This window comes from Castor canadensis, chromosome 2 (assembly GCF_047511655.1).
Source record: "Castor canadensis chromosome 2, mCasCan1.hap1v2, whole genome shotgun sequence".
In the NCBI taxonomy this organism is placed as follows: domain Eukaryota; kingdom Metazoa; phylum Chordata; class Mammalia; order Rodentia; family Castoridae; genus Castor; species Castor canadensis.
In genome coordinates, this window is record NC_133387.1 from 171267892 (window position 1) to 171293502 (window position 25611).

Here is a 25611-nt window from a genome sequence, read left to right on the forward strand (position 1 = left end):
ACAATGATGAACAGATTAAGAAAATGTGATTCACACACACACACACACACACACACATACATGACAATGAAGTTTTACTCAGTCACAAATAATGGCACCATGTAGTTGGAAGGTAAATGGATGCAATTGGAGGACATCATGTTAAGTGAGGTAAACCAGGTTCAGAAAGACAAAGGCTGCATACTTTCTCTTATATGGGGAATAAGTTCCAAAAACCAAATATATACACAAAAACAAACATGATCATATATAAACTCATATGTAGAACATATTTGTGATAGTGGAACTAATCTATGGAACTCAGTGAAAGAAGAAAAGGAAAAGAGAATGATAGAGTGTCAACAATATTATAAAACATAACATCTGTGAAGGTAGAGGATATAATGATTTATATTGAAAGCTGTTGAAAAATGGGGGGTGGGAGAAAGGGGAAAGGGTTGCATAGACCAAAGTAAAGTATACTTACAGCAGGGATACATCAAGAAACTCCTTTGAACATTGACTTAGAAATTAATAACAAAAGACATGACACAAAACTGGTACAGTGTGTCTGTGGCAGGGGGGAGGGGCAAGAGGGTGAAAGAAGGAGATTAAGGTAAGGGAAAATGTTTAATGGATTTCATACACATATGAAATTGGACAATGAAACCTCTTGCAATTCCCTGAAGTGGGGCAGCAAAGGGATTGAGGGGGAGAGAAAGTGGGGGATGATATAAACAATGTACAATGAATGCCTATTTGGAATTTCACAATGAATCCCTCCTGCACAATAAACATATCCTAATAAAAAACTTAAGAATAGAAGATGCAGATGGTTGATTTAATTTTTGAAAACATGCAAGTATTTGTTGTCTAAAACAGACAAACTTTGCTGGAAAATGTACAGACTACATGTGAAATAATGGAAAACGATACACTAGGCAATTAGAAGCTGAAAGCAAGTGGGAATGGCTATACTCATATCAGAGAAAAGAAAGTAGGGCCCAGATTAGTCAGAAGAGACAAAGGGCATCACTATATATTATTAAAGGGGACAACTCATAGAAGATAATAATTGCAAATTTCTATGCACTAAATATTTGTGTACCCAATTTCATAACATGAACACTACTGAACATAAGGGGACAGATAGGTTCAGATTGGGTAATAACAGGTAACTTCAATACTTCACCCTTATTAATAGATCATCCAGACCAAACATCAACAAAGAAACTTCATAGTTTAGCTCAATCATAGAGCACATGTATTTACTGGAGATCTACAGAGTAATACATCTAACAGCAGCAGAATACAATTTATTCTCAGCATTTCATGCAATTTTCTTTAAAGTACATCACATTTTAGGCCACAAAGCAAGTCTTAACAAATACAGGAAAACTGAAATAATTTCTGTTGTTTTATCAGAATATAATCTGATTAAATTAGGAATCAGTGGCAAGAGAAACTACATAACTCTAAATGGGAAGCTAATTGCTATGAGTACGATCTTTAAAAAATCAGAGATCTTAAATAAAGTAATGAAGCACCTTAAGGTCTTAGCAAAACAGGACCAGTTGGATTACAAAGTTAATAGATGGAATGAAATAATAAAGATCAGGGTGGAAATTAATGAAATATAAGTTAAAATGAAATAATGAAACAGCTGGCTCTCAAAAAGATAAGCCATTAACCAAACTGGCAAGAGCAAGGTAGAGAAGATCCAAATTAACAAAATATAGATGGTAAAGAAATACCAATGAAATCCAGAGCATCCTTAGGAAATATTTTGAAAAAATATTTCATATACCAATAAGTTGGAAAATCTAGAAGAATGCATGAATTGCTAGACACATATGACCTACTAAAATTAAACTTAATGGATATAGAAATCCTGAGCACATATAAATAAGCAATAAGATTAAAGCAATATAAAGACTCTCCTCTGAAAAAAAATGCCCAGGACCAGAAAAATTCATGGGGTAATTCTACTAGACATTTAATGAAAAACTAATACCAATACTCCTCCGTCTTTTCCACAAAATAGAAAGGGAAAGGAAACTACTAAAATTATTCTATGAAGCCAGTATTACTGTGATACCAAAGATGGATAAGGAGAGACAGACACAGACACAGACGTAGACACCCCCCACCCCCCCACTCACACACACAAACTATAAATCAATTTTCTTGATGAATGTAGATGCAAAAATTCTTAATAAAATATTTGTGAACCAAATTCAACAACACATTGAAAGGATTACACACCATTATCAAATTGTTCTTATTCCATAGAGACAAGGATGTTTGAACACACACAAATCAAAAATGTAATACAGCACATAAATAGAAGAGGGACAAAAATCACATGATCATCTCAATAGATGCAGAAAAACCCTTAAGCATAATTCAACATCTCTTCATGATAAAATCCTTGAAGAAACTATGAATAAAAGCAACATGTTTAATGCAATAAAGGCTAGATATGACATACCTACAGCTAATAATGTAATAAATGGGGAAAAATGAAAACATTTTTCCTACAATCAATAAGAAGATAAGGGTCTCCCCTCCCTCCACTCTTTTTTACTATAGCACTCAAACTCTTAACCAGACCAGTAAGGCAAGAGAAAGAAGTAAAAGTGATACAAATAAGAAAGGAACAGGTCAAAATATCCCTATTTGAAGATGGTATCTGACTATACTTAAAAGACCTAAAAACTCCACCAGAAAACTGTTATATTTGGTAAACCCTTTCAGGATACAAAATCAATACACAAAAATCAGTGGCTTGCCTATATGTCCAAAATGAATTTGCAGAGAAAGAAAACAATCCTATGCAAAAAAATTCCCGTATCTCAAAAAAAAAAATCCTAGGAATAAACCTAACCAAGTAGGTAAAAGACTTCTACAATAATGAAACTATAAAACATTGAAAAAGGAAATTGAAGAAAACAATTGAAGATACAAAAACATTCCTTGTTCTTGGATCACAGAATAAATATTTCAAAAGTGAAGACTACTAAAATTATTTTACAGACTAAATGATACCCATCAAATTCCACAGGAATTTGATCTTCACAGGAATAGAAAAAAATTCCCAAATTCATATGGAATCACATAAGATGCAGCATCACCAAAGCAGTTCTGAGCAAAAAGAGCAATGCTAGTTGTCACACTACCTGACTACACAGCCATAGTAACAAAAGTACCATTGTATTAGCATAAACACATTGATCAATGAAATAGAAGTCACAAAAATAAGTCCACACAGATATAACCTCTGATTCTTGAAAAAGGTGTGAAAACATATATTGGAGAAAAGATATTCAATTTATCAAATGTTTCAGTAAAACTGGATATCCACATGAAGAAGTGTGAAACTAGACCAGTATTTCTCACCCTATACTAAAATCAACAGAAAATGTAGCAAATAACTCCTTGTAAGACTTGAAATTTTGAAATGCTAAGGAGGCACCTTCAAGATAAAGGCACTGGTGATACTTCCTGAATAGGACTACTCATGAAATGAGAGTAAGAATTGGAAAATGGGATTACATTACACTAAAAAAGATTGTGTACATTAAAGGAATGATTTTTGGAGTGAAGAAGCAGAAAATGTCCTCTACAATCATTACAAGTTTTGGTGTTATAGGGTGAGATAAAGACAGCATAGAAGACAGGTGTACTTGTTACATATTTGAAGGCAAACATGACAAAGCAAGCACTGCTTTACACCTGATGAGACATGTGTTTGCACCCAGGATTAAGTGCCCAAATGCGTTAAAAGGAGAATATGGAGCCTTTACAAACGGGCAGGAAAAGCATGATGTTATTTGAATATATCCAGGCTTGTCTTCCTGATGAAACATTTTGAAAGCTTTGAAGTTCAGAAGGATCATAAAGAGTATGACCACAACCTGTCATCTGCAGATGGTGTTGAAATAAAAGGGAAATATCTGGTCTGTAACAGCCTGGGCAGCTGTTCTAGGGAAAGATGAGAAAAGTCACCTAGGTGCTGCCATTAACAGTAGAAGGAATAGGACCTGAGAAACCTGTGGATGTCACTAAGAGCTGCTGAGACTTCCTGATGGGGACAATTACCTCCTGAGAGAACTAACTCCTGTTTTCAAGAACAACAACAGGAGTTGATTGGGTGAGGAGAAGAAAAAGAAATTTATTGGTTGGAACTCTCTTCTTGGATACCTCAAAAAATAATTTTTTTCTAGAATAGATAGTGAGCTTTTGGGTAGGAAAAATACTTAACATTAAACAGAATATGATTTTCCAATTTTAACTTTTCAATGCAAATTAATAATCCGTATGAATGCAATAGTAAAAGAATATGAATTCTGAATGTGAGCTCCTATAATGTGGTTTGGAAGAAAAAAGCATTATCATTTTGGAATAGGGAGAATGAAAAGGGAATTGTCAGAAAATAGAGGTGCTAGAGAATCCCAAAGCTGGATCAAGGAATATCTCTATCTCTATCTGTATCTATATACACATACATACAAATTTATATATGTAAAAAGATAAGATACCTAATGTGTAATATATGATATCCTGTTCAGTACTGTCAATCTTTTTCATTAGAGTGCCACCTCCTTGTGCATAGGATCTATCTTATCAGCCATCATACATTTTCATATTCCCTGGTATGAATAAGAATTATGTTTAGTATATTACAAATTTGCAAAAATTATTATTTTAGACACCAAATTGCTAGAAATTTTCAATAATATACTTTTCTAAAAAGGCCAAGTGCACATGATATTGAGAATAATAAAGGATATTGAACAAATATATTTATTCTCTGCAGTAAGATAAATAAGTATTGACAGAAAAGAGTCATGTTCCATACACATGAAGTATAATAAAAAATAAGAAAATTTTGATGAATTTTAAAAAATGTTTAGAGATGATACAGCTTACTCTGAGTGGCTAAAATCTGGGGCATCATAGAGAGGTGCTGTCTTCCATGTGTCCACTCCCATGAATCCAGTCTTATCCTTAGCATCTTTCTTTCAAATAGTCAAGTACTAACAGTAATCTTATGACTTGTAGACATGCATTTCCACATCTGGACTGATTCTTTACCAAATCTCCAGAAAAAATTAAGTTTGGTTAAGGCAAGATACTCCTTTTTATACAAAACTTCTTTTTTCTAGAAACTTATTTAGGGCAACTTTGACGTCCTTATTCCTCAGGCTGTAGATCATGGGGTTCAGCATGAGCACAATAATGGCATAAAACACAGAGGACACGTTCCCTTGGTCCATGGAGCTGACTGAGGATGGCTGCAGGTACATGAATGCTAGAGAACCAAAGAACACTGCAACTGCAGAGAAGTGAGAGCTGCAGGTACTGAAGGCTGTGGACCTGCCCTCAGTGGAGTGAATGCGGAGGATGCTAGACAGGATGAAGACATAAGAGCCAAGGATGGTCACAGCTGGGACAAAGATATTAAAAGCACTGAAGCACAGAACTACTACCTCATTGATAAAATTACTAGAGCAGGAGAGCTACAATAATGGGAAAAAATCACAGAAGTAATGGCTTATTACTTTAGTCTTACAGAGCATCAGTCTTTGTATGCAGACTGTGTGAACCATGACAACAATCAAACCCATGCTATATATACTCCAACTATCATCCAAGAACAGACTTGGTAAGACATAGTCACATTGTAAATCAAGGGGTTACAGATGGCCATTGTAGACAATATGTGATATTCTGATATTGCAAAAACAAGAAGTGGAGTTGATGCATTCGTTCAGGGTAGAAGATGATGTTCTTCTCTGTTACAAAGTTCACCAGCATTTTGGGGATAGTGATGGTGGAATGGCAGAGGTCAGTGAAGGACAGCCTGCTGAGGAAATACTAAACTGGGGTGTGCAGATGGGAACTGCACACCCATCAGAGTGATGATGCCAGGTTCCCCCCACTGTGAGCATAAGATTCCCAGGAAGAAGAGGAAGAGTGGCAACTGAAGCTATGGTTTATCTGAGAGCACAGCAAAGATAAACCCAGTCACTGTGGAGTGATTTCCTTCTGTCATTTCCTTTGGGGAATTCTATTTGGAAAAGAGAAAAAAATTGGGATATTTATTGTTCCATGACACATAGAGGTGTGAAACAGAATTCAAGTCTTTTAGCCAGGCATCTCTAGTTGTCTGACATCTTCTCATGTATGTTAGCAACCACAGCCCTTGGGATCCCTACATATGGGACAAGTGAATAAATATAAGATAAAATTCCTGATTGTGTTCTATGTTGTGAGAGTGGTTATTAGTACTCTGTCCCTGAACTTTCAGAGAAAGAGCTAGTATCTTTATGGAGTGTGAAAAGAACATTTCATTTGGTATTTGTAATGCTCATAACTTCTCCACAAAGAAAGTACCATTTTATGTTATAATAACAGTATCACCAAAAAAAATCTTAAAATCAATACCTCATTTACTCTTGAAGGAATGAAAGATTTTCCCCAAAATTTCATGAACAAAACAAGATGTAGGGACATCCAAGATGGGGACTAGGGTGCAGAAGCAGACAGAATAAGCTCTGAGACTCCAAAACCTCGCTGAGATGCTGGAGCCGCACTTGGAAGAAATAAAGCAGCAAGGAGAATCAAAACTTTGACATCCTAAAAGCCCTAGCCCGTGGAAAGCTTCTCCATGCCACATTACACTGAGAAAACAGGAGGGTTGCCATGCTGCTAGATGCTGGCTCCAAACCTGCTTGGGAGACATTTGGCAGACCAACAGGTGAGCACCAAGCATCATGTGGTATTCCCCCAGCTACCCACAGGATAAGCTGGCATAGCCCCCTGGGCAGATTGATTCCCCCAAATCCACACACACACAAAAAAACCCTGAATAATGAACAAGAAACTGAAAACTAATACACAGCAGAGTGACAGAGTTGCTGAAAGTACACTGGAGAAGGGGGGAGGGGCAAGCAGCTGATCTCCACGTGAACTTCCAGTAAACAACACCTGGAAGCAGAAGGGTCAACAGCAGGCGGGTTTAAGCTGCTGCCTGAAATAGGGCAGGTAGCGGTCTACAAAGCTCATCTCCTGAGCCAGTGATCAACATCCACAGTCAAACGACACTGCAAAATTTAAAAATAATCAACAAACCATCACAACATGCTGACAGCAGAGGGCCGGCAGATGGATCACTGACCTGGCCCCAGAGAAAGAGGGTGAGGCAAAGAAACAAGCTTCCAGTAATCAAGCACAGTGAAAACCCAACTCCAAAGCAGGACAGCTGGTGGGCTACAGAGCTGATTCTGGAATCAGAGGACAACATACAAACTTAAACTGCCACACCCCACTGAGGGAGGAGCTGATGAAGCAGCTGCCATTGAAAGACAGAAATAAAAAAAGAAACAAAACCAAACACTACCCAATCACCTGGAGAGACTACAACAGAGCTTCTGCTTAAATATCAACCCCAGGATTGGATGCTGGAGAAGTAACATCAGAACCCAAACTAAGACCGAAAGTCTACTGTTCCTGAACCTGGAATTTTTTGTTTGTTTGTCAGTTTGTTTGTTCTGTTTTTTTGTTTGTGTTTGTTCATCTCTCAACATTGATTTCTTTAGGATTATTTTTTTGTTATTGCTGTTAGTTTTAGTACTGTGAAACTAACAGTCCTAAATTTAATATTTAGGAAATACTAAATTACACCCAGACCAGGGACAGAAATAACACACACACTTAGCTACAAAACCAATACAGCCATAAAACAAAATTAAACAAACAGAAAGAAAACAGGTGACTGAAACCACCAACTAGCCTATCAAGAACATAGTTGCACGGCACCAAGTGGAGTGATGGGAAGATGAAAAAGGGATGGAAACCATTCTCTCCCCCAAAATAATTTAATACAGATTCAAAGGGAAATGAAGAAAATGAATACCCAGTTCTGGACTCCAACAAAACAAAGATAAATGACCCCAAGGAACCCAACGAAACCCACAAGAACACCCTCAAAGAAGAAATTCTGCAAGTAGTCACTGAGAATTTTATGGAGATGTTACTAGACATGGTCAATCAAAATGTACAACAGGCACTCAAGAAATTTCAAGACACCAAAAAAAAAAAAAAAAGACTATAAGAAGACACAGAAACAAATAAATGAATTCGTAGGAGCCTTAAATAAACACCAAAGTGAAACAGGGAACACTATAACTAGAGAAATAAATGAATTACAGACAAAAATAGACATTATTAAAAAGGAAGTGACCCATGATATGGAAAAAACCTCAGAAAAAAATGAAACAGAAATACAAAAACACAAAGAAGGCCACTCCAGCAGACTATAACCAGCAGAAGACAGAATATCAAACTTGAAGATAAAATGGAAATTAAAGGAAAAACTGAAGACCTATTAGTCAAACAACTCAAGACCTGTGAAAGGAATATGCAAGAACTCACCAACTCCAACAAAAGACCAAACTTGAGAATCATGGGCATTGAAGAAGGAGAAGAGGTGCAAGCAAAAGGGATTCATAATATATTCAACAAAATAATAACAGAAAATTTCCCAAACCTAGAGAAAGCTAAGCCCATTCAGGTACAGGAAGCTTCCAGAACACCAAACAGACTTGACCAAAATAGAGTTACCCCCATGACATTTATCATTAAAATGACAAGCACAGAGAATATAGAAAGAATACTGAAGGCTGTAAGAGAGAAAAAAACAAATAACATACAAAGGTAAACCCATCAAAATCACAGCAGATTTCTCAACAGAAACCTTAAAAGTAAGAAGAGCATGGAGTGAGGTCTTCCGGGCACTGAATCAAAATAACTTCAACCCTAGGATACTCTACCCAGCAAAACTATCATTCAAAACAGATGGAGAAATAAAAGTCTTCCATGATAAGCAGAAACTAAAACAATATATGACCACCAAGCCACCACTACAAAAGAATATTCAGGGAATTCTGCACACAGAAAATGAAAGCAAACAAAATCATGAGATGACAGGCAACACCAAACAACAGGAGAAGAAAAGACAAGGCATCAGAGAGTAACATTTATTCAACTGTACACAATCAAACCCTCAAACAACAAAAAAACCTAAATGACAGGAATCACCACATACTTATCAATATTAACACAGACTTCCCCATAAAAAGACATCATCTGGCAAACTGGATTAAAAAGGAAGCTCCAACAATCTGTTGCTTACAGGAGATCCATCTCATCGACAGAAACAAGCACTGGCTGAGAGTGAAAGGCTGGAAGAAGATTTACCAAGCCAGTGTCCCCCAAAACAGACAGGAGTAGCAATACTCATCTCAGACAAAGTAGACTTCAAACTTACATTGATGAAACAAGATAAAGAAGGACACTCCATAATAATAAAAGGGGAAATACACTAAAAGGAAATAACAATTATTAACAAATATGCACCCAACGTCAGTGCACTCAATTTCATCAAATATACTCTGAAGGATCTAAAAACATATATAGACTCAAACACAGTGGTAGTGGGAGAATTTAATACACCTCTATCACCAATTGATAGGTCATCCAAATAAAAAATCAACAAAGAAATTCTAGGATTAAATCACACCATAGATCAAATGGACCTAGCTGATGTCTACAGGATATTTCATCCAACTTCTGCACAATATACATTCTTCTTGGCAGCCCATGGAATTTTCTCCAAAGTTGATCATATCTTAGGGCACAAAGCAAGTCTCAGCAAATATATGAAAATAGGAATAATCCCAAGCAATCTATCTGATCACAATGCATTAAAACTAGAATGCAACAACAAAAACAACAGCAGAAAACACACAAATAATTACAAGCTGAACAACACATTACTCAATGATCAGTGGGTCGTGGATGAAATAAAAGAGGAAATTAAAATGTTCCTGGAAGTTAATGAAAGTGAAAACATGACATAGTAGAATCTATGGGACACAACAAAGGCATTTCTAAGAGGAAAGTTTATAGTCATGAGTGTATGTATTAAAAGAACAGAAAGATCTCAAATCAATGACCTAATGCCACATCTCAAACTCCTAGAAAAACAAAAACAAGCAAATCCCAAAATAAGCAGAAGGAGAGAAATAATAAAAATAAGGGATGAAATCAATGAAATAGAAACAACAACAAAAAACATACAAAGAATCAACAAAACAAAAGGCTGGTTCTTTGAAAATGTAAACAAGATTGACAGACCCCTGGCAAACCTGACTAAAATGAGGAAAGGAAAAAACCCAAATCAGTAAAATCAGAAATGCAAAAAGGGAGATAACAATAAATTCCACAATGGTATCCATGGAATCATCAGAGACTACTTGGAGAGCCTATACGCTAATAAATTTGAAAATTTTGAAGAAATGGACAGATTTCTAGATAGTTATGACCACCCAAAATTGAACCAACAGGATATTAATCATCTGAATAGATCTATAACACAAAATAAAATTGAAGCAACAATAAAGAAAAGTCCAGGGCCTTATGGATTCTCGGCTGAATTCTATCAGACCTTTAAAGAAGAGGTAATACCAAATCCCCTTAAACTTTTCCATGAAATAGAAAGGGAAGGAACTCTGTCTAACTCATTTTATGAAGCCAATATTACTCTCATCCCAAAACCAGATAAAAACACCTCCAAAGAGGAGAACTATAAGACCTTAATATCAGACTCAAAACTCTGAAGTTAGTATAGGAAAGAGCAGGGAACACTCTGGAAGCAATAGGTATAGGCAAGGCCTTCCTTAATAGAACCCCAGAAGCTCAGCAAATAAGAGAAAGGATGGACTGACAAATGGGACTACATAAAATTAAAAAGCTTCTGCCCAACAAAAGAAATGGTCTCTAAACTGAAGAGACCACCCACAGAGTGGGAGAAAACATTTGACAGCTATACATCAGACAAAAGACTGATAACCAGAATATACTGGGAGCTCAAAAACCTAAATTCTCCCAAAATCAATAGACCAATAAAGAAATGGGCAACTGAACTAAACAGAACTTTCTCAAAAGAAGAAATTCAAATGGCCAAAAAATACATGAAAAAATGTTCACCATCTCTAGCCATAAAGGAAAGGCAAATCAAAACCACACTAAGATTCCACCTCACCCCTGTTAGAATAGCCATCATCAAAAACACCACCACCAACATGTGTTGGTGAGGATGTGGGGAAAAAGGAACCCTAGTCTGTTGCTGGTGGGAATGCAAGCTAGTGCAACCAGTCTGGAAAACAATATGGAGGCTTCTTAAAAATTTAAACATAGATCTGCCATATGATCCAGCAATCCCACTTCTGGGGATATACCCAAAGGAATGCAACTTAGGTTATTTCATAGGCACCTGCACACCCATGTTTATTGCAGCACTATTCACAATAGCCAAATTATGGAAATAGCCAACATGACCCAATTCTGATGAATGGATTAAGAAAATGTGGTATTTATACACAATGGAATTTTACTCAGCCATAAAGAATGAAATCTTATTATTTGCAAGTAAATGGATGGAACTCAAGAACATCATCCTGAGTGAGGTCAGCCAGGCTCAGAAGATGAAAAATATTATGTTCTCCCTCATATGTGGACTTTAGATCTAGTGCAAAGGCAGCAATGTTGTTGGACTTGGGTCACACACTAAGGGGAGAGCACATATGGGAGGAATGGGGATAGGTAAGAAACCCAAAACTTGAAAGTGTTTGATGTCCCCACTAAAGAGGAGCTAATACAGTAACCTTAAAGTGACAGAGGTCAATATGGGAAGGTGACCGGGAAGTCGTTGAAGAGGTCAGGTAGAGATGAATCAATTCAGGTTGTAATATACTTATTCATGGAAGCAATGCTAGGAATCTCTCTGTATAGCTATCTTTATCTCAACTAGCAAAAACGCTATGTCTTTCTTATTATTGCTTATGTCTTCTCTTCAACAAAATTGGAGGAAAAGGAAGAACAGGTTCTGCCTGGAAGTGAGAGGGGTGGGGTCGGGGGAGAGAAAGGGGATTAGGGGCAGCGGGGAGAAATGACCCAAACAATGTATGTACATGTGAATATATGAATAAAGAGAAAAGAAACATGTAAAGAAAACAAAACAAAACAAAATAAGATGTACATTTCTTGTGTTTTTATTTAACATTATACTTCAGATTCTAATTAGGGGAACCAGATAAGAAAATTAAAATAAAAGACTTTCAAATTCAAAAGCAAGCAATAAAAGTATCTCTAATTTTAAATAACATAATCTTATGTATAGAAATTCCAGACCATTTGTAACAAAGATCTCTTAGAACTAATTAAAATGTTCAACAAGGTGGTGAGACACAAGCTTAGTTTAGCAACAAAAGTAAACTATCATAAAAACCATTGCAGTTTTATGAAACAATGACATACTTCAGAATAAGTGACATAAAAGAAGTGTGTTATGTGTAAAATTACAAAATAGTGTTGAAAGGAATTGAAGACCTATATAAATGGAAAGACAGCTCATGTTCATGAATCAAATTATTCAATATTATAAAAATGAAAACATTTCCCTCAACTGCTATCAAAATCTCAGCCCTAGCTTTGTTACTGCTCATATTGAGATGCTGACCATAAATCCCTAAAGAAGGTAAGGGACACAGAATACTCACAACAAGACTGAAAGAGAATAACAAAATTGAAGTCTCACATTTTCCAATATGAAACCTAGCTACAATATAACAATAGTCGAGATAGTTTGGTATTGTCTTAAGTTTAGATATACAAGTCAATGGAATGAATTTGACAATCCAGAAAAAAGCTGATTTTGAGAATTAAATTGCTATGAGGGTTTCACAAAAATTCACATGGCAAATGTTGCAGTTTCAACAAATGCTGCTGAAGCTATTAGGCAACATGTATAAAAAGTAAGTTGAACTCTTTCTCATATGTGTGATTTATACACTTTTTAAAAATTTTACACTCTCTATTTACAGAAACCTTATAATCATTTAATAAAATAATTGGTATTAAAGAACTAAAGTGAGATTTGCATTGAAGGGTTAGAGAAATTTGTGAGCCTTGCTCCATACCTGCATTGGTTGGTTATAAATCCACACTAAAACAGTTCAGAAAAGAGAAAACATGTAAGGAATGTGTAAATGAGTCAGAACTCAAATAACAATCCATGAAGGGCTTATGTGATGAATATTTGGTGTCAAAAGGGACAAGAATGCTTTCACATAGAAAATTTATACAATGAGAATGGAAATAAAATTAAATCACAGAAAATGCTTAACTAAAACCAGGGAAGGGGAAAATAACATGGAAAATAAAGAAAAATGCAACAAATAGAAGATAGTCATGAAACATAGTACATATTAACACAATTATATCTCTAACAACTTTAAATATGTGTTCTAAATAAACTGTTTTTAAAAAATTGATTTTTAGAGTGGATAAAAAAAGACAGAAACATGTTTTCTACTAGAACTTCTTTAAAGACAGAGGCTTTAAGGATGGAGAGAAATATGTAATGCTAACACTAATCAACAGAAATTTGGAATAGCAATGTTAATTTCATACAAAGCCAAGATGAGAAGAAAGAAAACTACCAAAGATAATGGGGTGAATGAACTAACTGGAGCACAAAATATGGTTATACTGAAATGTCACAATGAACAAAATACCTGCATAACTATCATATTCTAAAAAAAGAAGGCCGTAATTACCTAATGATAGAAGAGTCAATTGTACAATAAGGCTTAATCTTAAATATAAATATATGATGCAAAAACTAATAGAACTGAAAGGAGAATGATAATATATTGAGTTAGTTCATTGGGTGGGGCTATTCTTGGTTTCCTTCTGGTCAATCAGATATTTCAAAAAGAGATGGACTATTCTTAAGGAAGCAATGCCTGAGTTGGAAGAGGAGCATCAGGTGCTAAGCAATCCCTATTGAAAATGTGTTGGAATTGGGCAAGATAGGAATGGACTGAATGAACTTTATACAGAATAGACTCCCTGTATTGGAGCCCTCAGGCCCATCTGAAGAGTGAGAACTTTGAGGCAATGTATTTTCCATTCTTCTTGTGGGCAGTTTTCAGCAATCAAGAAACAGTGTAAGGTGAAAGAAACCAAGAGATGAAAATGTGTTGGGCTCCTTACCTGAACAATCATCAGCACATGAAAGCAGAGGCGATTTTATTTTTCCTGAAAGAGAAGCACCAGCCTTGAAAAGGGGTTTCAATGACTATAATAAGAAGGCTACTTGATCATAAAGCCCAGTACTTGTTCTGATTTGTGGAATATATACTTCATACAACATTTTATCATATGGGAAATCACATGGAAAATGAAACCGTTTCTTGAAAGCTGTAGTCCATTCTATAAAGTAGAAAGATGAAAAATTTGATTTTTTTTCACTTTCTTTACTTCTTTTTTCTTTATGACTTTGGAAGGCCCTGCACTAAATTCTGCAAGCCCTAACACAATTTGAAAGATTTAATTTGGGAAAAGGAGAAGTGAACAATAAATGAAGTAATAAATTCTCTGCTTGAAAAATACAACTAAAAAATACAAAATAAATACAAAAATATGTCTGTTTTTGCATGCAGAGTTGAATTCTACAGTTTTATGCTTAGCAGGAACCAATTTCTTCAGATAGTTCATAGATAGGTGCTATCTGGATGACAAACTTGGATAAAAGCCAGTTTCATGAAAACACAGAGCTTACTTTTCAAACTTTCATGTGCATGTAAACTACCTGGTGACTTTGTTAAAATGCTGATTTCAACAAGGTAGTTCTTGTTGTTGCCTAAAACTTGGCATTTCTAATGAACATATAGGTGATGCTACAGCCTTGTTATGTAGGTCACTCTCAGCCATGAACGAACTGAGAAGAAACTCTGAGATTAGTCTCCTAAGGTCACTTTATGTAACAGCTATATGGCAGTCAGGAATCCATTACCTATTAATGTAGAAAAAGGTATTGAGGTCATGCTTAGACTTCTTGAAAATTCAAAATAAAGTAATAAAAGTTCTAGTTTAATTCCTTATTTTTATAAGTAGTGATACTATTATCCTAAGGGGTTAAAATATTTGCCCATCATCATATAAATATCTATGTGGTTTTCTGACCAGGGCCTTTTGCTTGCTTCATATACTAGTAAATCAGCCTATAATTGAGGATACTGGACCAGAACACACAATGAATAAGAGAAATATGAGAAGAGTATCAAAAAAGGTACAATAAAGCCAATGATGACTAAATGAGTCAATCCATGAAATGTCAGATACAACATAGTAAGTCCAGAATTAGTCATTTTTAATATTGGTACAGCAGTGACCTTAATGTATAAAACACAAAATTTGGTCATCTCCAGTAGGGTTAGGTGTGTTTGTGTCTAAAGTGGTCATGGAGCGTTCCATTCCTGATAATATAGTTACCAATAGAGACTCGGGTTATAGGAAACTGCCCTTAACCATAAGTTTTCTTTTATTACACTCAATCAGAGCCTGACCTAGAGTCTTCATAGGCTCAGGCCAGGCCTATGGATTTCATTATAGTCATTTTACAATATGTTTGGAGAGACATCTGTCTCCAAGTACAACTCAAAAAAGTGCCTTTGGCAGTGGCAAAAGGCATGTATTATAGGCTGGCAATCCCAAACAGAATTAATCAATAAAGGTCTCAACATATCAATGCTCATAGTGGATGACTTGGGCCTATTTCTTTGTGATCTTGATGCTTCATTGATTTTGTTGTTGGCTTTCAACTTTCTTCCATCTCCTTCTTCTAGAAATGTCAATCTTCAAATCTTATGTCTTCAAATCTTCTTATCTTACAATATTGTATCTTTCCAGGTTCAGGAAAAGATATAATATCATAGTGCATAGATAAAGTGAAGGCAGATTATTCTTTAACTCAGGAATTCTATAACATCAGTGCTGCAATGCTCCATTAGGAGTCCAACTCACTAGCTTTTGTCGTTACAAGAAAATATTGCAGAACATTGTTGCATACGAATGCCTTGAATCAGTCCAAGAAAGGGGACAGGTTATGGGACTACTATCACTTTACTGAAGTGGATATGCTGAAGAAAAGTTGATTCCATTCAACGGGACCTGGAACAGAAAGAGAAGATACTGTAGGCATCCATTACTTTCATGGCAGGCATTGGATCTGACAGCTATAAAACATAAAAAGTCCATCAAAGCCGAAGAGGTGAAAGACATGGCAGTAGCCAAGGACAGGCCCTTCTTCTTCTAGATGGTCTTCTCTGAAGCAAAGATAGCAGGATCCACACATGACTTCATGAAAATACTAACAGCTTCCACAAATAGGTGTATGTTGGAGACTGTGAAGAGAGCAAACAATAGTCATGACTCAGGGACAGTAAATGAGACAGCAGCTTTTCTCTCAGTGTCCCCTTCATGTCCTTGATCATTTCTCATGAGTCTTGCTTTATCTTCCATTTGAACCACTTAATTATTTTTTTCCTGTCATAATTATCCTTTAATCTTCCCTTATCCTAGAAACACTGAGCACCAGTGAGATGTTAAATCCAAGGAGTAAGTGCTCCAAATCTTCTCCTGTTCTTAATCATCATAGTACAGGCAGATGGAGGAGAGAAAATGCTACTCTGTGCCTACAATTCAAATTTCCCATCCATGTCCCATTCTCTTTTACACACATCTCCCAGACACTCAATTACAAATTTCACTTTTACTTTTTCAAGGAAAGGACTAGCTGGGAGATTAGAAGTTATAGGAACCAGGATGGTGTGGGGAATTACAATGGGGACTCTTCTCTTGTTCTCCCTCTGCTAGGCCTGGGGCAGGGCACTTGGGGTGACAGCTGGATCCTCAGAGGGAAGGAAAAGGTTGTGGGATTATGTTCCTTCTTGCATGGTCATGAATCCAGGCCAAGGCTTTCCTTTCCAGAAGCTCCCACTGTCATGTCAATTCCTTACCACTGGCATGTATCCCAGCACAGCAAGGACTGTCGCTCAGCCTGAGGAGTTCACATGCTGTACAACAGAGAGAAGCAACAGGCAAGGGCATGAAGGCCTTCAACAGGTTGCAGATGGCTTACTCCCTCCTCACTTGCCACCATCCAAACTATAGTCAGGTGGGGTTAGCTGGCCTCTTTACCTCCATTTATTACCTACAAGGCATAATGCCAGTCCCTGAACCTCAGGGAAACAATCCACTGAATCTTAGTGGAGAAAGGCCTTAAGTTTTAATATCAGAGTAATTACCAGGTCAGTGCTACAAACACCCAAGAAGAATTACCCTGATGTGGTAGGAGAGACTCTTGAGTAATTGTCTATATTTTATAAAACATTTTCATTTAAAAAAAATTCAAATTCTTATCTTGCCCCCCCCAACACATGAAGAAGTATCGATGGCCACAGTTATTTTTTAAAGCAATTCATACAGAAGTTAAATGAATCCCCCAAATCAGCCTTATAGCAAATCACTGAGGTGGGACTAAAAGCCACATATTCTGGCTGTAATCATATTGTTCAAAAGAAAAATCTCCAACTTAGATTGAAGAATTTGTGAGTTTTCACCCATGCTCCCCAAAGCTTCTGTTTTTAAAGTCAGTAGAGTAAGGGCAATTCCATGGAGTGGCCTACCTTCCTTCCTTACTCTTTCCCTTCCTTCCTTCCTTCCTTCCTTCCTTCCTTCCTTCCTTCCTTCCTTCCTTCCTTCCTTCCTCCCTCCCTTCCTTCCTTCCTTCCTTCCTTCCTTCCTTCCTTCCTTCCTTCCTTCCTTCCTTCCTTCCTTCCTTCCTTCCTTCCTTCCTTCCTTCCTTCCTTCCTCTCTTTCCTTTTCTTCCCTCCTCTTCCTCCTCCTCCTTCCTTTCTTTTCTTCTTTCCCTCCCTCCCTCCATCCCTTCCTTCCTTTTCCTAGCTCCCTCCCTTCCTTCCTGTTTTCATTCTTTCCTCCCTCCCTTTTCTTTCCTTCCTTCTTTTCCTTGTGTTTTTGGTGGCAGGGATGAAATTCTGGGCATTAGGGTTATTTGGCAAGTGCTCTATCATGAGCTATATCTCTAGTACTCAAGATTTTCTTAATTTGGACACAGCTATCATGTGCTTTACCAATGGTATCCTTTCAGATCAAAATACCTAGTTCCTTCACTTCTTTCTTAAGAGGTATGCTTAAGTAAAAGCATTAAGAACCCCATGACCGTACTCCTGTACTCCTGGTACTTCAGCAAGGATCACAGTGAGTTATAAAATATAGGTCACTTCTAGTGGGTAAATGTAGTTTTGAAATTCTTTGCTCATAGCCCTGGACTACATTGCTTTTTTCAATAGTCTTATGTCTCCACTAATTGTGTTTTAAATATGCTATTTCACATTTCTTGCAACCTTCTAAAAAGTCTGATTTTTCACAATCAGCTGAGCTTAAGTCAGTATGATTCTCTTCTCTACTATATGAGACTTTAGAACACAAAGCAGAACTTAACTTTAATTATTCCTATATTTGTTGTGATGGTTTTTAATATAATTGTAGCTCATGATTCTGTGGTCTTTTGGAATCCTGTTTCTCTTGTCTAGCAAGGAATAAAATCAAAGTAGAGGAGGATTTTTGTATTATTATCACCATTTACCTTATAATATCCTACTGGCTAGCACATTCATTCCTTATTCTTCAGCATGAACAACCACAAACATTTCCAAATTCTGCCTATTAGAAATTAATTAGCCTATTACTCCCCTATATTCTCATTTCCCAGGAAGAACTTGATCCACTCAAATTCTCATAATTAAACCCACTCCCTCAAAAACAAAACAAAAAAATCCTTTGATTTTCTTCTAATCTGACCTTGGCAGGGCACACAGCCTGAATGTTCTCCAATATCATACCTACAGCCTTGGCTAGATCTTTATTTAGTCCCAGGATCCATTTACCTTTTGGAGTTAAATAAGCTGCTGAGAGGGAGGGAGAGAGGGAGGGAAGAAGAAAGGGAGAGAGGGAATGGGGGAGGAAGGGAAGGAGAAAGTGAGGAAGGGAAGGAGGAAGGGAGGGAGGGAAGGAGAGAGAGAGAAGACAAAGGAGGAGAATGATGAGAAGAAAGAGAATGCGAAGGTGAAGGAGGAGCAGGGAGGAAGAGGAGAATGAGGAGAAGAAAAAGAGACAAAGGATAAGAAATTATGGAGCTATTTTCTTTTAGCACACTTGAAATGCTTAATTCAGAGAAAGTCTATAGCAAGAGTGATAGAGAGAAGTCATCACACAGACCAACACCTATCTTGAAAATCAATTTGTGAAAGGATGACTACTTGAGCAAATAGGATGGCAGCAGAGTTCTATATGGGAAAAGACCTGCCTGTAGGCAATGTTTCTAGGAAGAGATGGCAAAAGGGCTTTGTTCAACTGGGTGTCATCCCAGATTCCAGTGAGGTAGAAGACTTCTGGGTCTTATTGTAGATTAAGGAAGCTGGGCCGACCCTGGTAAATACAAGGACTGGACAAATTTAATCTTCAGACTGACATCTTTCAAATCACTTACCTACTAGGTAGATAAAGCTACAGGACAACAGAGCATTGAAGATTCATACTTCAGTCCCAATAAATCAGAGAAGCAAACTGACACCCATTTCACCTTTATAGTAACTTTGCAAGCTGAATATATTGGTGGAAGTATCTGACTTTCCTGTCTCACAGGTAGCCTCTTTGGATGACATGGATATTTTTTTTAGGCAGTCAGTAGTTTGCCTCTTCCTACATGTGTAGGAAAATAGACAAATATTGTTGGGAAAAAGTCCTTGGAAAGATGTATAGATTATAGAGGTCATTTTGATTCAACAAACTGTAATGATCTTAACCACTTTGCTGGAATGTCAGGGTCTCTTTAGGAGGCAGATTCATTGTGGATGGAGGTCCAGGCTTAGGATCTGGGTAGTGTAAACACACCTTATAACAAGAAAAACCATGGGACACACATTGACATTGAGGAAGCCCTGCTCTTTGCATCATGCAATGAGAATATCTGGTAATTTAAGTCTCCAACTCTCTTCTCCATACCAGTTTCTGTCACCAGCTATATCATACCATGATTCTCCCATGGGCCTCCCTCTGTCTGTACTTTCTATAGGGTGATTTGAAATTCCTGACACATATTAAACAACATATCCTGCATCTTTACTTGAATCAGTCACTCTTTCCAACTAAGTCTTAAAATGAATTTATCCACTCCCCAAAACTGTTTTTCCTCTCAAATTGTTAATGATCAGTGTATTGCACTCTAAGTACTCAGATTTGGAAAGTGGGGTTGGCAGCCTCCTCAGCCTGGTATTACTATTCTTTCAGCCTCACCTGAGTTAGCTTACTTATATGTTCACTATGGTCAGTTCTTAATCTCTGTGTCACTTCTGTGATCCACTGAAGTATTTGAAAGTCAGACTACAGACTTACACTCCATTCCCTGTTCTGGCTTCAACTGTTGAGATTTCAGTGCTCATCTAGATAGTCTGCCCAACAACCTCACACAAAGCTTCTTGACTACTGAGATCCAATGACTTTGGCTCTATTCTTTCAGCCAAACTCTCCAAAGTCATAGTAAGTCATGTAGAAGAGCTCCACTTGTAGAAAGTAAACTGAAAACATCTTACTTTTCTAAACAATAGTCAGTGTTTTCCACTTTTCTGACTCAGAGATTACCGTTTTAGCCTATCTTTGACCTCATTCTCTAAAATTCAGTCATTGATTTCCTTTTTTCTTTTTTGTATAAGATTATCCTTTCATCTTTACTTCATTCTGTATTCAGCCTAAATCTCAGATCCAATGTTTTGTACCCTCACCAAAGTACTAAATTTCCTATCTACAATTTGTGTCCATCACACTTATCTGGCAAAGTCTAGACATTGAAATTAAGGCAACACCTCATCTGATCATTCTTACACCAAAGTTGCTGTGACTGAAAAACTACATCACATAAGCCATGGTTTTCTTTAGTGACTTGGTCCCACTAAAAGTAAAGGTACCCAAATTAATCTGGACCCTCAGCACTCCTCAACAAATGAGTCTTTTTCTCTCTAGATATTCTACTTTCTAAGTGTCCTTAGTGGCTCTTTCAAATTTCTGCCTTTTCCTTAAATCCTCTCTTCTACCACTTCTAGTTTTGGGTCATTCAATTCATCAGTCATGTACTTTTATCAGAATTTATCAGTCAAATTGTCAAGAAGTTAAATTGGATTCAGATTTGAGCAGTTTGACTATCAATGATTATATGCACTTTGTACATTTTAATATTTCCTCATTTCCTCCATCTCCCTTTATATTAAACCTATCAAAGAGACATATTCTACTTTCTAAGGAGAAACTGTCTAACACTAGTTAGAAATCCTACATGTGGATGGACAAGGAAAACAAAACAACTGAAGAAACTTTTACAACCTTTTCAATAACTGGTGTGGTTAAATCAGTAGGCCCTAATCTTTATAAGAGTGAATGGGATAAAATTCACTACTTCCTTGTCTAGTTGATACCAGGCACATAAGATTCAACAGAATTGGTGTTGGAATCTCCCTGAGAGCTAAGAGCTCTTGAACTGACTGCTTGATATCCTTGTTTCTGGCAGTCCAGATCCAGTGCTGATATTGAGCACACCTTCTTTATCTTTTATCTGTGGTACCCTTGGTCTGGATAAAAGACTTTGCAGCAACACACTGAATGACATGGCTATAGGAAAATAAAATTTTCCTGAAATTCAGTAAAAAACAATCAGATAGATTCCAGTTAATGGGGACCTTAAACACTAAGGATATCAGAAGAAAAAAAAGTCAGAGAAGGAATAGTTAAACCTAGAGTGGGTTAGAAAGGAAAAGTACTTGCAGGAAAATAATTGCAGCCAGAGTAAAAAAAAATGAATCAATCTAACAAGGATGGCAGAGCAAGGAAGGAAAGTAAATGAAGGCATAGATAAAGCAAGACAGGAACAGGGAGAGGAGGGAAGAGATAGAGGAATCAAAGAAAATCTGAGTTTCACCCATTATCTTGCTTGGGTTGCAGAGAAAATGTTACCTTATCCTCAATACTCTTACTCTGGAGTTTGTACTTGATGTGTAATTTTCCTGCAGCCTTAGTTGCCTATAAGTTAGAGAAGAGAAGGGATAAAAAGGAGAGATCTCCAAGAAAAGGGTTAGAACTTGGGGCACCAACCCAGTTCAACACATTACAATTTCTGACTAAGAATCAAGTATTCCATGAAGCCAGATGATATCACATTACACTTAAAAGACCATAAAAACTGCACCAAAAAACTGTTAGATTTGATGAACTTTTTTGAGAAAGTTTCAGGATACAATATCAACATACAAAAATTAGTAGCTTGTTTATATGCCAAAAATTAACATACTGAGAAAAAATATCAAGAAAACAATCCAACACTAAAAAAATCCCCATGCCTCAAAAAACATACCTAGGAATAAACATAGCCAAGGAGGTGAAAGACCTCTACAATAAAAACTATAAAACATTGAAGAAGGAAGTTGAAGAAACATTAGAAGATGGAAAGACCTTCCATGTTCATGGATCATAGAATTAATCTTGCAAAAATGGCTACCAAAACCTATTTGCAGGTTCAATGCCCTTCTCATCAAAATCATAATAACATTCTTCACAGAAATAGGAAAAACAATATAAAATTCGTACGGAAGCACAAATGACCCAGAATAGACAAAGCAGATCTTAGCAAAAAGAACAACGTTGGAATTATCACAACAGCTCACCTTAAATTGTATTCCAGAGCCATAGTAACAAAAATAGCATAGTACAGGCACAAACTCATAGACTTATGGAATAGAATAAAGACTCTGATATAAGCCCACACAGCTGCATCCATGTCATTCTTGACAAAGGTGGCAAAAAACATATATTGTAGAAAAGATATTTGTTAAAGATGGCACATCTTTAACAAATGTGCCATGAAAAGTATATATTCATATGTAGAAAAGTGAAACTAGACCAGTATCTCTCATCCTGCACAAAAATCAATTCAAATTGTGTCAAAGAATTCCTTATAAGTCCTAAAAGTTTGAAACAGTTAGAAGAAAAAAATCATGAAAACCCCACAAGAAACAGGCACTGATAACTATTTCCTGAAAATGACTATAGTAGCTCAGGAATTAAGAGCAAGAATTGAAAAATGAGATTACTTTATATTAAAAAAATACAATCCAAAGGAAACAATTGTTATTAGTGCTTATCGAAGGATACATTAAAGAAACAGTCTACAAAATGGGAGAAAATCTTTGCAAACTATATATCTGATAAGGGATTAATATGCAGAATATATAAAGAACCAAGAAAATTAAATGCCAAAGAGTATCAAGATTTTAAATGGGCAAAAAAATTGAACTATTGATTTTCAATAGAACTACTGACCAATTAGTCCCTGAAGAAATGTTCAAAATTTGTAGCCACCGAAGAAATGCAAACCAAAACAACACTGATATTGTATCTCACTTCAGTCAGAAGGGTAATCACCAAGAAGGAAAACAACAATAAATGCTGGTGAAGCTGCACAGGGGAAGGGTGTGAAGGAACCCTCCAACATGGACAGTGAGAATGTAAATCAGCGCAGATACTGTGACAATCAGTATGGAGATCCCTAAACAACCTAGAAATAGAACAGGCGTATGATCCTTCTGTCTCCTGGGCACACACACAAAAGAATGTTAAGTCTCCATACAGAAGAAATACCAGAATGCTCTTATTTATTTAGGTACAATTTGCAAAGGCCTAGATATGGAATATGGTTAGGTGCCCATCAAGAGATGAGTGGATAGATAAAATGTGATATAGAGGGATCCAAGATGGCAACTAGAGGGCAGAAGTGGACAGCGTGAGCTCCATAAATCAAAAATTTTGCTGAGATGCTGGAACCACACTTGGCAGAAAAAAACCACCAAGAACAATCAAAACTCCAACACCCTGAACCCCCAGCCCATACAAGGCTTCTCCAGACCAAGTTACACTGAGAAAACAGGAGGGCTCCCGCACTGCCAGACACTGGCTCCTAACCTGCTTGGGAGACGCAGACAAACAGGTGAGCAAAATAAGTGGCACATGGTATGCCCACAGCCACCCCTGGTATAAACCAGCATAGCCCCCTGGGCAGACTGACCCCTGTCCCACAAAAAAACAAACAAGGAACTGAAAAGGACACACAGCAGAGGGGGTGGGGTGCTTTGAGCGCACTGGAGAAGGGGGGGAGGGGCAAAGAGCTGATCTCCACAAAGTTTCAGTAAACAAAGACTGGAAAGGCAGAAGGGCTGACAGTGGGTGGGTGATAAGCTGCTGCCTGAAATAGGGCAGGTATCAGTCCACAAAACTCATCTCCTGAGCCAGTGAGCAACAGATGTTGCAAAGTTGAAAAACAGTCAGCAAACCAGCATAACATGCTGACAGCAGAGAGCTGGCTCACGGATCTCTGACCTTGCCCCAGAGAAAAGGGCATGAGGCAAAGAAACAAGCCCCCAGTAAACCAACACAGCAAAAACCCAAGTCCAAAGCAGGATGGCTAGTGGGCCACAGAGCTGATCTCTGGAACCTGAGTACAAGCCATACCTCACTGAGGGAAAAGCTGACTAAGCAGTTGCTGCTAAAAGACAGGAAAAAACTGGCAAGTCTCCCTGACCATCTGGTGAGACTAAGACAGAGATTCTGCTTAAATACCAACACCAGGACTGGGTGCTGAAAGAGTAACATGAGAAATACTAAGACTGAAATTCTATTGTTCCTGAACCTGGAATTTTTTTTTATGTATTTGTTTGTCTTGTTCCCTGTTTGTCTGTCCACCACCACCCCCTGTTGATTTCTTTGGTTCTCTATTTTTTTTCTTTCTTTATTAAATTAATTTTACTATTGCAAGTTAGCTAATACTAAATTGCACACAGACCAGGGATAGAAACAGCACCAAGTGGAGCAATGGGAAGACAAAAAAGGGATGGAAAACATTCTACCCCCTAAAATAAATTAATACAGGATTCAGAGGGAAATGAAGAAAATGGATACCCAGTTCAAGACTCCAACAAAAAAAAGATAAACTATGCCAATGAACCCAATGAAGCCCACAAGAACACTCTGAAAGAAGAAATCCTGCAAGTAATCACTGAGAATTTCATGGAAATGTTATTAGACATGGTCAACCAAAATGCACAGGAGGCACTCAAGAAATTCCAAGAGGACAAAATTAAAGAATATGAGAAAACACAAAAACAAATAAATGAACTCATACAAAGTGAAACAGAGAATACCATAAATAGAGAGATAAATGAATTAAGGATGAAAATTGACAATATTAAAGAGGAAGTGACCCATGATATGGAAAACCTAAGAAAAAGGAATGAAACAAAAATACAAAACACAATGGAAGGCCATTCCAGCAGACTAGAACAAGAAGAAGACAGAATCTCATAACTTGAAGATTAAATGGAAATTAAAGGAAAAACTGAAGAGCTATTAGTCAAACAACTCAAGACCTGTGAAAGGAATATGAAAGAACTCACCAACTCCATCAAAAGACCAAACTTGAGAATCACGGGCACTGAAGAAGGAGAAGAGGTGCAAACAAAAGGGATTCATAATATATTCAACAAAATAATAACAGAAAATTTCCCAAATCTAGAAAAAACTGCTCACTCAGGAACAGCCTCC

The 25611-nt window shown here is 36.9% G+C and overlaps 1 long non-coding RNA gene and 1 pseudogene across 1 annotated transcript in view; both read right to left on the reverse strand.

The window, feature by feature from the left end:
- Window positions 1-5123: 5123 nt before the first annotated feature.
- Window positions 5124-25611, reverse strand: part of LOC109700083 (olfactory receptor 8G50-like) — a 290591-nt pseudogene continuing 270103 nt past the window's right edge.
- LOC109702219 (uncharacterized) overlaps window positions 13396-25611 on the reverse strand; it is a 58911-nt gene continuing 46695 nt past the window's right edge. The window contains exon 8 of the long non-coding RNA XR_012445564.1: window positions 13396-16967. This is a non-coding gene — a long non-coding RNA (uncharacterized lncRNA). The remainder of the gene's footprint in view (window positions 16968-25611) is intronic.